This window comes from Somniosus microcephalus, chromosome 5 (genome assembly GCF_052327205.1).
Source record: "Somniosus microcephalus isolate GS21.2 chromosome 5, FLI_Smic_1.0, whole genome shotgun sequence".
In the NCBI taxonomy this organism is placed as follows: domain Eukaryota; kingdom Metazoa; phylum Chordata; class Chondrichthyes; order Squaliformes; family Somniosidae; genus Somniosus; species Somniosus microcephalus.
The window spans coordinates 24,442,564-24,458,471 of record NC_140991.1 but is presented as its reverse complement, the minus strand read 5'-3'; the positions used below and the strand labels follow the sequence as shown (position 1 = coordinate 24,458,471).

The 15,908-nt window shown below is 42.0% G+C and overlaps 1 protein-coding gene across 2 annotated transcripts in view; it reads right to left on the bottom strand.

Annotated features, from left to right (window-relative positions):
• LOC147116957 (meiosis-specific coiled-coil domain-containing protein MEIOC-like) overlaps nt 1-15,908 on the bottom strand; it is a 101,470-nt gene that overhangs the window by 81,997 nt on the left and 3,565 nt on the right. Inside the window, exon 2 of one of the 2 annotated variants that reach the window (XM_085987450.1) lies at nt 5,589-5,656. The gene's annotated coding sequence lies outside the window, so the exon portion shown is untranslated. Of the gene's footprint in view, nt 1-5,588; nt 6,348-15,908 lie in introns of those variants that run through there. The other variant, XM_085987449.1, reaches the window with a different exon arrangement.

Sequence of the window (15,908 nt, the reverse complement as noted above, 5' to 3'; positions counted from 1 at the left end):
AGTCTAACCACAGCCCCTTGACATTCAATGGCATTACCATCGCCGAATCTCCCACCATCAACATCATGGGGGGTCACCATTGACCAGAAACTTAACTGAACCAGCCACATAAATACTGTGGCAACAAGAGCAGGTCAGAAGCTAGGTATTCTGCGGCAAGTGTCTCACCTCCTTAATCCCCAAAGCCTTTCTACCCTCTACAGGGCACAAGTAAGGAGTGTGATGGAATACTCTCCACTTGCCTGGATGAGAGCAGCTCCAACAACACTCCAGAAGCTCGACACCATCCAGGACAAAGCAGCCCACTTGATTGGCACCCCATCCACCACCTTAAACATTCACTCTCTCCACCACCGGCATACCGTGGCTGCAGTGTGTACCATCTACAGGATGCACTGCAGCAACTCGCCAAGGCTTCTTCGGCAGCACCTCCCAAACCCACGACTTCTTCCACCTAGAAGGACAAGGGCAGCAGGCGCATGGGAACACCACCACCTCCAAGTTCCCCTCCAAGTCACACACCATCCTGACTTAGAAGTATATCGCCGATCCTTCATCAATCGCTGGGTCAAAATCCTGGAACTCCCTACCTAACAGCACTGTGGGAGTACCTTCACCACACGGACTGCAGCGGTTCAAGGCGGCTCACCACCACCTTCTCAAGGGCAATTAAGGATGGGCAATAAATGTTCGCCTTGCCAGCGATGCCCACATCCCATAAATGAATTTTTTTTTTTAAATATAGAGGCATAAAGTACCAAAGCAATGAGGTAATATGAATTTCTACAAGACCATATTTAGGCCACAGTTGGGATGTTGGATGCTGTTCTGGTCATCCCATTATAGGAAGAATATAAATTTCAATGAAAAGGTGTAGATTAATTTGTATGTTACATGGGATGAGTGCTTGCAGTTTTGAAAGAGAATTAGCAAGTTAGAGCTTTGTTCACTGGAGCGGAGAATGAGGGGTGAACTGATAGAGGTCAAGATTATGAAGGGTTATGATCAGGTAAATAATGCTAGATTGTTTCCATTAGTCAGCAAGATACAACAAGAGGGCATACATTTTATGACCACAAACAGAATTAAAAAGGGGAGGCTAGAAAAAATATTCTTCACCACAAACCATTGTTGAAGCAAAGTTCAAAAGTTCTTTTAACAGGGAATTAGAAACTTGTATGAAAAAGATAAATATAAAGATTATGCAGGAGAATGGGTAACTCGTGGAGAAAAACTTGATGGGTCAAATGTCTTGTTTTGTGCTCTACCATTCAATTATATGATACGTGTTCTGCACTCACTCAAACTGCAACATTCAAGGAATTGCAGAGTGAAACTACAAGCTCAGGCATTTTAAGAGGTATGAGCTCTTTTAAATAAAGTTTTAATGAAGATATTAAAAAGACAAATTTATTATTGTGGAATGTAATATTTGATGTCTTTGTTTAAAGACAAATTCAAATAGCGAGAAACATGATGGACAAATGGACTTGGAATTTTGGGAGCAATTTGATTGGTTCTCCTTTCTCTACCTGGTCACTTAGGATCGAATGTTTTCATAAGTTCTTAACAGTTTCTCATTGGTGTTTTATAAGCTACTTTCCTCACTTTTGATTCATATTTTCCCTACCTCTGCAGTTCTGATTTGCTGCTGTTTTACTTTGAACCAAACATCAGAAAGAGAGAAAGAGGAAGTGCACACTATTATGGAAGACTTAGTAAGCATATGTATACATAATCTAGATTAGAAAAATGATACCGTTTAGGGGTTACTCCAAGTATGCTTAATTATTTACAGCAAAAGTCTATTTTCTCTGTACAAATGTCTAAGTGTCTCTTAGTTGAGACTGTAACAGTACGAGGTTGTTCAAATAATTTGAAAACAAACCAGATCAATTTAAAGGAGCCTTTTTGTGTAAAAGTTTCACATAAAAACTATTTTACTTCAGAGAGGAGCCTACCTCACAGAAAGAAAGATTTTAAAAAAGAGTGACTACAACACCTTTGGTCATTTCCTTCTGGGGATTCGGGCAGCAGTGGCAAGGCCAGATTTTATTGTCCATCCCTAGCTGCTCTGAGAAGTTGGTGGGGGGACTACTTCTTGAAATGATTGTTTGTACAACTGTGCTGCTTCAGGGGGTACTAAAAGTCAACCACAAAGTATTGGACCAGAGTTATGTGCAGACCACATTGGACAGAGGTGGCAGTTTCCCTGAAGGACATTAATGAACTGGTTGGGTTTTAATGACAATCCCTGGGTTGGTTTTTTTTTTCTGGGGCTAGCCCACAAATTACTAGAATTATTGAGGTGAATTTCACAATTGGGCTTTGAATTCACAACCTCCGAGTTGCTGGTCCAGTGGCTAATTCACCAACTGTGCTCTCTTCTTTCTACTGAGAATACCGAAACAAAAGATTTAACAATGCAGCTGTGCTCTCTATTTCACAACATCAAGACCAACCCCTGCCCATACTTGCATTCAATTGGATCAAATTTTAAAAAACAAACAAAAAAATCACAACTGAATGGGGCAGGAACCTACCAATGACAAATAGCACCTTTTAAAATATATATTGTTAAGACAAACTTTCAAGAGCAACAGCAATCGGCCTCCAATTGATCTCAAGATGTACCTAATTACATTACTTCTCCAGAGAGAGTAATTGAGCAAGGACAAGATCAAATTTCTGGTGCGCAGACTTGGACCTTAAAAGGTTAAACCAACTTCAACAGAGATTCACCATAGCAGCAGACAGTTGTTTACACCTAGACAGATAGAAAAGGATTATCAAGATATTAACACTCCTCTACTTATATAAAGCATTATGTACTACATGATATCATTTTCTGTCATTAAAGAACAGAATATCCTCTGATTTACCATCCACAACACCATGAGAGATCCAGAGGCAAGAAATGATTTCAGAACAAGTAGAGTATGACCATAAGACAATTAATTTACTAATTGATTTTTCCTCCATATATTCACCAGGGAAAGCATAGCTTTCACAATTAGTGATAATCCAAGTAGAATCAACGACCAACTTAAATACTATGGAAGTCCTAATGGGCTAAAAGGGCTCAAAACAAATAAATCTCCAGGGACGATAGCTACTTAACTCAGGGGACTAAGGATCACAATGGCTGAAATTTTTTGAGGTGTTAACAGTCATTACGAAGGAGTCAATAAATATTGAGGAGATCTTGCTAGGCTGGAAAGCAAGCAATTCGGATGCCTTTTCTCAAAAAAATGACAGACGCAGTCACAGACTGACCCATTAGTTCATATCAATGTTTGGAAAATAACAATTATCAGGAAAAACTGGAAAATTACTTGTAGAATAGCAGCCAATTTGCATTCAGAAGGAGAAAATACTGCCTGCCAGTACAATTTTAAAGGGGGTGCACATACACAAATCTTTGAAGGTGTCAGGACAAGTTGATACGGCTGTAAAGGAAGAGAGAATTGTACATCCAAGTTTGCAAATGACACAAAGTTAGTAGGCACAGTGTGGTAGTGTTAGGTCATTCACTTTGAATCGGAGAAAGATAAATTAGAATATTTTCTTAATGGTGAGAGACTAGGAGCTGTGGAGTAACAAAGGGGTTTAGGTGTTCACAAATCACTAACCGCTCCTGCACAGGTACAAAAAGGCTAATGGAACGTTGGCCTTTATCTCAAGGGGGGTGGAAATCAAAAGTCAGTAAGTGATGCTTCAGTTGTAGAGCCTTTGTCAGACCCCATCTGGAGTACTGCATTCAGTTTTGGGCAGTGAACTTCAGGAAAGAATACTGTGCAGATTCACCAGAAGTATAGCAGGGCTTAAAGGAATAGGTTATGAGGACAGGTTGCATAAACTTGGCTTTTATTCCTTGTGTTTAGAAGGTTGAGGGGTAATCTAAGTGAGGAGTTTAAAATGATAAGGGATTTGATAAGGTAGCTACAGAGAAACGATTTCCTTTGGTGGGGGAATCCAAGACAAGAGAGCATAATCTTAAAATTAGAGCTAGGCCATTTAGGAGTGAAATCAGGAAGCAATTTTTCACTCAAATGGTAATGGAAATCTGGAACTCTCTCCTCCAAAATGCTGTGGATGCTGGATCAATTGAAATGTTCAAGAGTGAGATTTTTCTTAGATAAGGGTATCAAGGAATATGGAGCAAAGGCAGGTAAATGGGGTGGAGGTAAAAATCAGCCATGATCTAATTGAATGGCAGAACAGGCTTGACGGACTGAAAGACTGCTATGATGTCCTTTGCTGAAAGAATTAGAAATGATATAGCTTGTACAGTAGGGGCAACTCATGAATAGAATTAAAATATAAATAAAACAATTTAAACTCTAAGCTTATAAGCTGCATTTTGACCTGGCAAAATCAACCATCCAGGATGTGCAAGATCACTGTGCAGGGTCTTTCCAACTGCTTGCTACTGTTCCAGATCCTAGTGTGACCATGGAGCACAATCACATAGTATCCACCAGTTTGCTTGAGGCTTTCTATATAGACCAGACCATTGCCTGCCTAGTTGATGCTGATAATTAAATTGTTATTTAACATTATCTACACACTCTTAGTTTGAACCGGCAACTCGTCGTGTATTAGTCACCCTCCTTCAAGGGAGCACTTGCATTTGCTCTGGTCGCATTGGCCCACACTATCTGCCCTGACAAAATACAGGTAGACTACCCTTTATCCGGACTTCCGAAAACCGAAACCCTCTAAAAACCGAAGATTTTTTCGGTCAGCGTAAGTCGTGCGCACGACATGACCAGAGTGGCGCGCGACTTACAGGCCTAGCTGGATAAGGGATAGTGTAGCATTTTTCCGCACTTCTGAAAACCGAAATCGCTCAGCGTAAGTGTACCAGCCTTTATCCGCACATCCGAAACCAGAAAACCTCTGAAAGCCGAAAGTGGCGCAAAGCATCACCCGACGCTGCCGGATAAGGGATAGTGTATCCTTTATCCGCACTCCCGAAAACCAAATTACCTCTGAAAACCGAAGTGTTTTCGCGCACCTTCCGAAATCCGAAATTTTCCTAAAACCGAAACACGGCTGGTCCCGAGGTTTTCGGATAAAGGATAGTCTACCTGTACTGTAGTACAAGCTGCAGTCCGCCTTGTTGCCCCTCCCACCAAGTTGAACATGTTAACAGGTGCACAACTTTGTTTGCACTTGTTCTCAACATATATTCAATACAAATACTTTTATGTGCATATGTTATTAAATTTAAATCTGCAGTTATTCGTTATCTGCAAAAATGGACAGCTTTTTGTTTGGAGCAAGTTCCTCAGCATATGCAAGTAGTTAGGCCAACTCGAATACGAAAGATTGTTTTTACAATTTTATCATTCGGCACTTGCTGGCCAATATCTTGCAAACCGAGTACATATGTGCATTCAAGAAAAAAGTCGAACACGCAAACTGTTATAGCGCCCAAGAACGCTGGAAAGATCGGACCCTACGTTTGTAGCAGTGGCTCTTGATCAGTCGACGTTTACGTAATCTTAACTGTGCAGGCCAATCTCTTGCTGGCTGAGGAAGAAAAAACCGAAACACCGTCTTTCGAAATAATTTATACTCACTTGAGTCACGATCAGTAGTAGTTAGGTCGTCGCATTTTTTTCACAATCGCGACATCCATTTGCGTACCCTACCGAGGAAAAGGGTCGCCATTAGTTCTATACCTTCTGGGTTGCTAACAGGAAACGCACTTTCAACCGTGCAAATAACAGGAAATGGATTATCAATTCTTCACATTTTCCTTCCTGTACAATGACGTCTTTGTTAACCAACCAGTGCGATTAAGTTTTCGAAGAAACATATCCAGGAGTGGAGATCGATCACTACTATTGCATCAAAACACTGAGCTTAAAAACAAGCAAACAATACTACGCCATTACAGCTCAAGTGCCGAATGACATCGAAGACAAAAATTACATGTAACAAAATATTGCAGATGCTGGAAATTTGAAATTAAATCAGAAAATGCTAGAAACACTCCGCGGGTCAGACAATATATGTGGAGAGAGGTAGGGTTAATGTTTCAGGTCGATGACCTTTCACAGAACCGAACTGACCTGCTGAGTGTTTCCAGCATTTAAGCTCGGAAATTAAGTCTGTTTTCGCACTGGTCGCCCAAACTTACTAATTTGTAAATTTACTATTTTTGTGTTTCGATATTAAGACATCTAACCCCTTATGTAGTAGAATGAGGTCAGAATGGGTTCACTGTATCCAAAAACCTCGCCGATTAAAAACAAATTGTATTGTAAATATATATGCAGAATCCTATCAAACAGCTTCTGTATTCTAGCTGCAGTCGCTAATCATGGATAATGCGTCGCACTAGTGAAGGGTCTACATAATCTGCATTAATATCTATCAAACTGCGAAAAGCTTAAATTTAATTGCTAATTGTATGTTAAGTCCCTATTAGCGCTATAGTTGTGAACTGCAACTCGGTGTTACAATTTTTGGAGGGTATTCAGAAATCTTGACCTCCCATTAACGAAGTTGTTGAAAAAATCCCGTCATGGGCTAGAGCGGAAAAATGAGCAACCGAGTTGTACTGTCAAGCGAGGATTCCAACAACGCAGAACAAGGTCAGAACGTATAAATACCTATCTTTGAAATGCTTTATAAATCATATATATAGAATATTAAGAGGTGAGGTGCTACCGGAACGGAACAAGCTAGGTGCTGGAGGCACTGGAGGATGCAGTTATGAATGAAGCTGTACACTTCTCATGACATTAAATTCGCATGCTGTAATCAGCGCCCAAGTTGCTGCCCATTATAAAGCATTTGGTAAATGGAGACCGAGAGATCAAATATTCTTATCCCAGTGCAGTAACTTAAGTAATTTAATATGTACATATCCATTTTAATCATCTATATTTGTGCTTTATTGTGGAAAGTACATGTAGCACTGTTAAAAATATTACGAATATATTTTGACACGTTAGCCTAGTGGTTATGGTATTGGATTGGCTGCAAGCTCAAATCCTACCATGGCAAGTTGTGAAAATAAATTAAATGAATCTGGTAGTTATGGGCTAGCACCAAATAATGACCATGAATGCCTAACCCACATGAAGTTCCATTCATTCACCAGCCCTGTACTCTCTGACCTACATTGGCTCCCAGTCCAGCAGCGCCTGAACTTTAAAATTCTCATCCTTGTGTTCAAATCCCTCCATGGCCATGCCCCTCCCACCTCTGTGACCTCCTCCTGTCCGACAACCCTCAGAGATCTCTGGCTTCTCCAATTCTGGGCTCTGACCACATCTGATTTTCACCACTACACAATTGGCTGCTGTGCCTTCAGCTGCCTAGGCCCCAAGCTCTGGAATTTCCTCCCTAAACCTTTCTGCCACTCTACCTCTCTCTTCCTTTAAGTCGCTCCTTAAAACCTACCTCTTTGACAAAGCTTTTGCCATGTGGCTCGGTGTCAAAATTTGTCTCAATGCTTGTGAAGTGCCTTGGGACGTTTATGCTACGTTAAAGGCGCTATGTAAATACAAATTGTTGTTGTCTGGTCGCAGTAAAAACCCAACTGGTTTACAAATGCCCTTCAGGGAATGACACCTCCAGCTGGTCTGGTCTACACAAGATTCCAGTCCCACACTATGTAGTTGACTCTTTACACCCTCAGAAACCAGGGATAGGCAATAAATACCGTCTTGCCAGTGTCACCCAAATACCAAAAACAAATTTATAAATAATAGATCTAAACAATGCATTTCATAATTTTTAATATAAAAACTCAACATATGCAAAATCTATTTTTTATCCTGACTTCCAACACTTAGCAATTTAAAATGTTATGTACTGTGTATAGTGACATATTTAGTTGTTTTCTCTTAGGCATACAAGGGTTCTATTTTAAATTGCTTTTAAAGAACGACTGAACCAAAATGGAACCATACATGAATTATGTTATGTCAAACTGGGAAGCGTAGAAAATAAATGATGGATAAAGTTTTGTGGGAAAAGGGCAAGAACATAAATGCTGAATGTTACCCAAGAACTTTTTTCTAAAAAAAATAATACTGTCCAGTATACAGCAATTGTGATTTTGAGAGAAACTAACAGTTTACTTATTGGCTCACATATCTAAAGTCAAGAGCCAGGCTCCTACTCAGTTTGTATTACTGTTCTAAAAAGTTTTGTGTTGATAGCAAAAGGCATCTTCCATAACAGACCAAATCTCCTATGAACCCAAAACCCACATGCTTATACATAGCAGGAGTAGAGTAGCATGCCACAGGATTAACAATTACCCCTACTCATGGTATTAACCAATAGAAATCATAGTGGATGCCCACCAATATGCTCTTATTTACTTTGAAAGATGGAATGTGCTACACCCTCTGATAACTCCATGCAGAACAAAACTAACAGATCTATTTACAAAGAAAACCATATTTGCATTTATATAACACATTTATGTAACAAAATGTCCCGAAGCACTTTGCAACCAATAAATTACTTCTGAGGTGCAGTAGGCAGTTTACATAAAGCAGGATCTCACAAACAGAAAATTAGATGAATGACCATTTGATCTGTTTTTGGTGATGTTGCTGAAGGGAAGAATGTTAGTCAAGACATGGGAAGTACTCCCTGCTCTTCTTCAAATAGTGCCATGACCTTCTACATTACCTGCACATGCAAGGAGGATCTCTGTTTAATGTCTCAGTCAAAATACTGATTTACAGGTAGAATAGTCACAGAAGCAAGGTACAGAGTAAGTGTGTAGAAAAAAAAGAATGAATCCGCAAAGTTAAAAAATCCCTTTAAAATATTTTTTAAACAAAATAGATAAAATCAGTAGGACGCTGAATGAAACAGTCTTCCATAGACCTTCATGATGCAATTTTAGGGTGATGAAATACTCAAATCGACCCAAGGAATTCAGATCTCCAGTCAGAACATAGTCTAGATGACTTAAAACAGTATAAAAGCCTCTGAAACCACATCTGTTATTCATGGTTGATTAACAGTACAATGGTAGTATATATTGTATATCACGTTAATGACCAAATGTGCACATCTCATTCAGGTCTCACATCTATTAATGGTTTGACCATACATAATTTAATTAGCACCTACCACATACCTTGTATCCTGAGCAAACTGGCCAGGATCGCTCAGACAACTGGATTTCAATCTCCATTTTGAAATCTAGGAAGGACAGACCTTTTTCATTTTACCTCGAGCCATTTTAGAACACTATGAAATAAAATACAGAAATATCTCCATTTTGTTGCAGTATGGTCCATCTTCATTTTTTGATTGGTCTGTGTATGTGTACTAACCACATGAACAGCTAGGACCAAACCATTCCAATAGTTATTGCACAACACAGAAGGGAACCACAACAGTGCCGTGCCAAAATAATATTAAAAAAGATGATCAACAGTAAAAAGCTGTAAAAAGTTTTTTTTGTTTAAATTGTCCTTGGAATGTGCACAATCCTGGTACAGTCCCATTTATTGCCCCTCTCTTAGTTGCCCTAAAAGCATTAAACCCTCTCAGGTGAACGTAAAGGATCCCATAGCACTAACTTGAAGAAGAGCAGGGAAGTTTTCCATCATGTCCTGGCAAATATTTATCCTTCATCCAACATCAAAAACAGATGATCTGGTCATTACCATATTGCTGTTTGTGGGACCTTGCTGTGTGCAAAATTGGCTGTCGTGTTTACTACATTACAGCAGTGGCTACACCACAAAAGTACTACATTGGCTTTAAGTCACTTTGGGACATCCTGAGGTTGAAGGACACAAGTCTTTCTTTTAGTGGACACACCTCTTAGCCAAAGCCCCTCAGTTAAGAACCTGGACTAAACAGTTAGTGATGAGCAAACCTGCCACGTGCCATTGGACTTGGATGTCTAGAACAACAAGGTAGCTGGCACAATGCTACTGTATAGTTCTTCCACTATGCTCAAGGTAAATGTCAGTCAGACGAGGAACCTCTGACTTGTCCGGGTCATTTATATGCTCATTTATCCAGGGCTTGTTGCCCACCATGATTGGATTCCACGGTCAAGCAGCTGCTGCTGAGGCTTCATAACTCCAGCTGATGGAACCGTGATTTAATGGGATCTGGTGTGTGTTCATCCTGTAAGCAAGAGAATGGTGGCAATACACTTTCACATTTATGGTGACTGCTGCTCACCATACCATATGCAAGGACCTCCTAGTATCCGTTATCAAGCTAGTGAGAACTCAAACCCACACTTGTTGTCCAACAACCAACTAGCAACTATCCTCATTGAAAGGCGAGAAAGTAGGTGAGATCTCAGATCAAGATGGCTTTAAGACACAAATACTAGCAATAGAATTTGGAACCAAGTCAACTTTCTGTAGTAGATGTGGTAATCCTATACAAGAGCCAGAGAGGTCCATCATAGTTTAGGACGCAGTTGATAATTGATCAGCCAGCCTGCCTCAATAATGGAGAGGCAGACATCATTGCGAGCTAGGATTCTGCCCTCCCAGCTCTAGTTAACCCTACAGGCCAAAATTCCATGGATCAGTGGCAAGAAGTTTATCAGTGATCTGCCTTGGTGGGCTGCACAGATTAACTGGTTAAACTCCAACAGTGCCCTTGCATAGACTTGGGATCCCTAAGCCTTGACTCTGCCAACCTTAGCCTAAACGCTATGGACTTGAGCAAGTGGGATACATATCTCCACACACAAACACATATGTAGTCATGTCTGATTTGACAGGCCTGAGCCCAAATGATATTTAGAGACACAGTATATAATTTGACTAACCATGGAAAACCTGCAGTAATGTCGCCATCCTGAAGGTCTCCTATTAGGAATTGGTTCAGGATGCCAAGGATTAGTATAGGACAGGGTCCCCCTGTCTTTTTTGAAAAATAAAAAATATCTGGAGCAAAAAATATTTCTTCCATCATCACCGTCAGTGAGACTCACTAGGCTGTTTATTTTTACAATCAGGTATTGATAATTTGCATATGTCTGCATTTACACCTTAATTTACTTTGCATTATTGACCACTCCTGCAAGCAGATCTCACCTCTCTGCAAACCAGAATGTAAATGTAATGAGATAAGGGGTACTGTACCGTTGTGTACCAATATACATCACGTGCCACCACATTACCTACTTTTCTTTGTATAGGTGGAAGAATAAATACCAGCCTGTTGCTTAAGCTATAAATTTTATTGACATTAAAAAGGTAGATGAACAGTACTTCATAAAACAGTAATTTTACAGTAATTAAACTGTACTAATCCTTATGACCATAGAAATGCAATTATCCAACAAAAATCCCCTGTGATTTATGGGATCTTCATGTAGGTTTTCATGCCAGCATCAGTCACACTAAGGCTTTTGGGTACCTTTCATATTAATTGTCTCTGAATTACATAGGAACAGGACTAGGCCATTCAGTCCCTTGAGGCTGTTCTGCCATTCAATTAAATCATGGCTGATCTGTATCCTAATTCCACTTGGTTCCATATCCCTGAATACACTTGGCCAGTAAAACATCTATCGATCACAGATTTAAAATTATTAACTGAGCTAGCATCTACTGCCTTTTGAGAGTTTCACACTTATACCACCCTATGTATCACAGAATCACAGAAACCCCACAGTGCAGATAGAGGCCATTTCGGCCCATCGAGCCTGCACCGACACATATCCCACCCGATCCCCGTAACCCCTACACCAACACATATCCCACCCTATCCTGTAACCCCACGTATTTAATCCCCCTAACTCTAAGGGTCAATTTATCATAGCCAATCAACCTAACCTGCACATCTTCGGACTGTGGGAGGAAACCGGAGCACCCGGAGGAAACCCACGCAAACACGGGGAGAATATGCAAACTCCACACAGACAGTCGCCCGAGGCCGGATTCGAACCCGGGTCCCTGGCGCTGTGAGGCAACAGTGCTAACCACTATGCCACCGTGCTGCCCTGAAGAAGTGTTTCCTCAATCCCTTGTCCTAGACTCCTCCACCAGCAGAAAAAGTTTCTCTCTATCTACCCAATCAATTCCTTTCAAAATCCTAAAAACTTCAATCAAATAACCCCTTAACCTTCTATATTCTAGAGAGTACATTTATTTAATCTGTCCTCATAATTTAACCCTTGGAGCCCTAGTAACATTCTGGTGAATCTGCACTGCACTCCTTCCAAGACCAATATATCCTTTCTAAGGTGCGGTATCCAGAACTGTACACAGTACTCCAGATGTGGTCTAACTTGTATAGCTGTAGCAAAACTTACTCCCATTTATATGCTGGCCCTCTAGTTATAAAGGCTAACATTCCATTGCCTTTTTGATTATTTTTTTGTAATTTGGAGCTCTGGTCTAACAATAAACTCTCAGACAATTCATCATTACCTTCCAGGACTCCTACTTCCAATCCCTGCCTGTGGGAATCTATTCTGCCTTGCTTTGGATGGGAGCACAGCTCATATTGATTTCCAATACTCACTGACTATCTTATTCAGGGAGTTGGTCATGCAGTGTGCCTTGTGATTCTCCACATAGAGAAGGGTGCTTTATTTGTCTCTGCTCCCTCAAATCATCCTCCCTATAGCTAGTCTGGATATCTCAGGGAAGTGTTCCCAATGAAAATGATGCAGATGGAAGCAAACTCAAGTCACTTATCCCTGGAGTACAGTCCTATTTCTCATTTACATGTTGCCCTTTGGCGGCATCATCCGAAAACACAGCGTCAGTTTCCACATGTATGCCGACGACATTCAGCTCTACCTCACCACCACTTCCCTCGACCCCTCCACGGTCTCTAAATTGTCAGACAGCTTGTCGGACATCCAGAGATGAGCAAAACTTTTCTCCAATTAAATACTGGGAAGACCGAAGCCATTGTTTTCGGTCCCCGCCACAAACTCCATTCCCTAGCCACTGACTCCATCCCTCTCCCTAACATCTGTCTGAGGCTGAACCACACTGTTCGCAACCTTGGTGTCATATCTGACCCCAAAATGAGCTTCCGACCACATATCTGCAGCGTAACTAAGACCGCCTATTTCCATCTCCGTAACATCGCCCATCTCCGCCCTTGCCTCAGCTCATCCGCTGCTGAAACCCTCATCCATGCCTTTGTTACCTCTAGACTTGACTATTCCAACACACTCCTGGCTGGCCTCCCACATTCTACCCTACATAAACTTGGTGATCCAAAACTCGGCTGCCCGTGTCCTAAATCACACCAAGTCCCGTTCACCCATCACCCGTGCTTGCTGACCTATATTGGGTCCCGGTTAAGCAATGCCTCAATTTAAAAATTCTCATCCTTGTTTTCAAATCCCTCCATGGCCTCGCCTCTCCCCATCTCTGTAATCTCTAATCTCTTTCAGCCCCACAACCTCCCCAGAGACATCTGCGCTCCTCTAATTCTGCCCTCTTGAGCATCCCTGATTATATTCACTCAACCATTGGTGGCCGTGCCTTCTGTTGCCTGGGCCCTAAGCTCTGGAATTCCCTCCCTAAACCTCTCCGCCTCGCTGCCTCTCTTTCCTCCTTTAAGACGTTCCTTAAAACCTACCTCTTTGACCAAGATTTTGGTCACCTAACCTAATTTCTCCTTATGTGGCTCGGTGGCAAATTTGTCTTTTAATACTCCTGTGAAGCGCCTTGGGATGTTTTACTACGTTAAAGGCGCTATATAAATACAAGTTGTTGTTGAGCATACTTAGTGCTGACTGTAACTGGGAATGCTTCAGCAATATTGCAAGGACCTGTGAACTTGGGCCTCCTTCCCCAAGGAGACCAGTGTTACCAGAATGCTAGTTACCTCCTTAAAGAGATCAACTATAATCCACCCTTGATATACCCAGGAGTTGATACTAATGTTCTTTCAATGCTAGTAATCCCTGGCATTGATGACATAAAATGAGCCTCTGTCACAGTCAGCATCATTGATGTCTTGGCAATAATTGCCACCAACAACACCCCAATTGGGCATCACTGCATTTTTAGGCTTACTGTTGGAAATAATGCCAGAAATATGGTGCAGACCCAAGGAAAATACGTCAAGAAATAGTATCTTCTTGGATATGTGCATTTTATACAATAGTGGACATCAGTAATAATAAATGAACATAAGAAATAGGAGCAGGAGTAGGCCATTTGGCACCTCGAGCCTGCTCCGCCATTCAATAAGATCATGGCTGATCTACCTCAACTCCACCAAGGTGGTTGAAAGGAGGAAAAAGTGCCAGCAAGACCAGGAGATGATTAATGCCAGGTTGAATTAAGGAGGTTGGGGCGGGGGGGGAGGAGTGATAGCCCTCTATCAGTTGTAATCGTCAAACACAATGGAAGAGTGGAGTGAAGTTCTTTGACAAGATCATTAAGATTAGAGTTGGAAGAAGAAAAGTAAGCTAAAAAGATCAGGTTGATCTTTAGAAGATCCAAGAACTGTACCATCAGAAAGAGAAACAATAGAAATAAATATTTCTATAAGTTACAAGAGACAGCAAGGGATGTCGGAGGCGTATCGTTTGGATGAGACATTTAAACTGAGGCCTACATCATCTCTCTTCAGATGGACGTAAAATATCCAACATCAATGACCTTCCCTCCATCATAAGGTCAGAAGTGGGGATGTTCGCTGATGACTGCACAGTGTTCAGTGCCATTCGCAACTCCTCAGATAATGAAGCAGTCCATGCCCACATGCAGCAAGACCTGGACAACATTCAGGCTTGAGCTGATAAGTGACAGGTAACATTCGCACCACAAAAGTGCCAGGCAATGACTATCTCCAATAAGTGAGCGTCTAAACACCACCCCTTAACATTCAATAGCATTATCATCGCCAAATCCCCCACCATCAATATCCTGGGGGGGGGGGGGGGGGGGGGGGAAGAGTCACCATTGACCAGAAACTTAACTGGACCAGCCACATAAATACTGTGGCAACAAGAGCAGGTCAGAGTCTGGGTATTCTGCGGCGAGTGTCTCACCTCCTGACTCCCCAAAGCCTTTCCACCATCTACAAGGCACAAGTCAGGAGTGTGATGGAATACTCTCCACTTGCCTGGATGAGTGCAGCTCCAACAACACTCAAGAAGCTCGACACCATTCAGGACAAAGCAGCCCACTTGATTGGCACCCCATCCACCACCTTAAACATTCACTCCCCCCACTACCGGCGTACCGTGGCTGCAGTGTGTACCATCTACAAGATGCACTGCAGCAACTCGCCAAGGCTTCTTCGGCAGCAGCTCCCAAACCCGCGACCTCTTCCAGCTAGAAGGACAAGAGCAGCAGGCGCATGGGAACACCACCACCTCCAAGTTCCCCTCCAAGTCACACACCATCCTGACTTGGATGTATATCGCCGATCCTTCATCGTCGCTGGGTCAAAATCCTGGAACTCCCTCCCTAATAGCACTGTGGGAGTACCTTCACCACATGGACTTTTTTTTTATTCATTGATGGGATGTGGGCGTCGCTGGCTGGCTAGGCCTGCATTTAGTGCCCATCCCTAATTGCCCTTGAAGATGGTGGTGAGCTGCCTTCTTGAACCGCTGCAGTCCATATGGTGTAGGTACACCCACAATGCTGTTAGGAAGGGAGTTCCAGGATTTTGGCTCAGCGACAGTGAAGGAACGGCGATACAGGTCCAAGTCAGGATGGTGTGTGGCTTGGAGGGGAACTTGTAGGTGGTGATGTTCCCATGCGTCTGCTGCCCTTGTCCTTCTAAGTGGTAGAGGTCGTGGGTTTGGAAGGTGCTGTTGAAGGAGCTTTGGCGAGTTGCTGCAGTGCATCTTGTAGATGGTACACACTGCAGCCACAGTGCGCCGGTGGAGGGAGTGCCAATCAAGCGAGCTGCTTTATCCTGAATGGTGTCGAGCTTCTTGAGTGTTGTTGGAG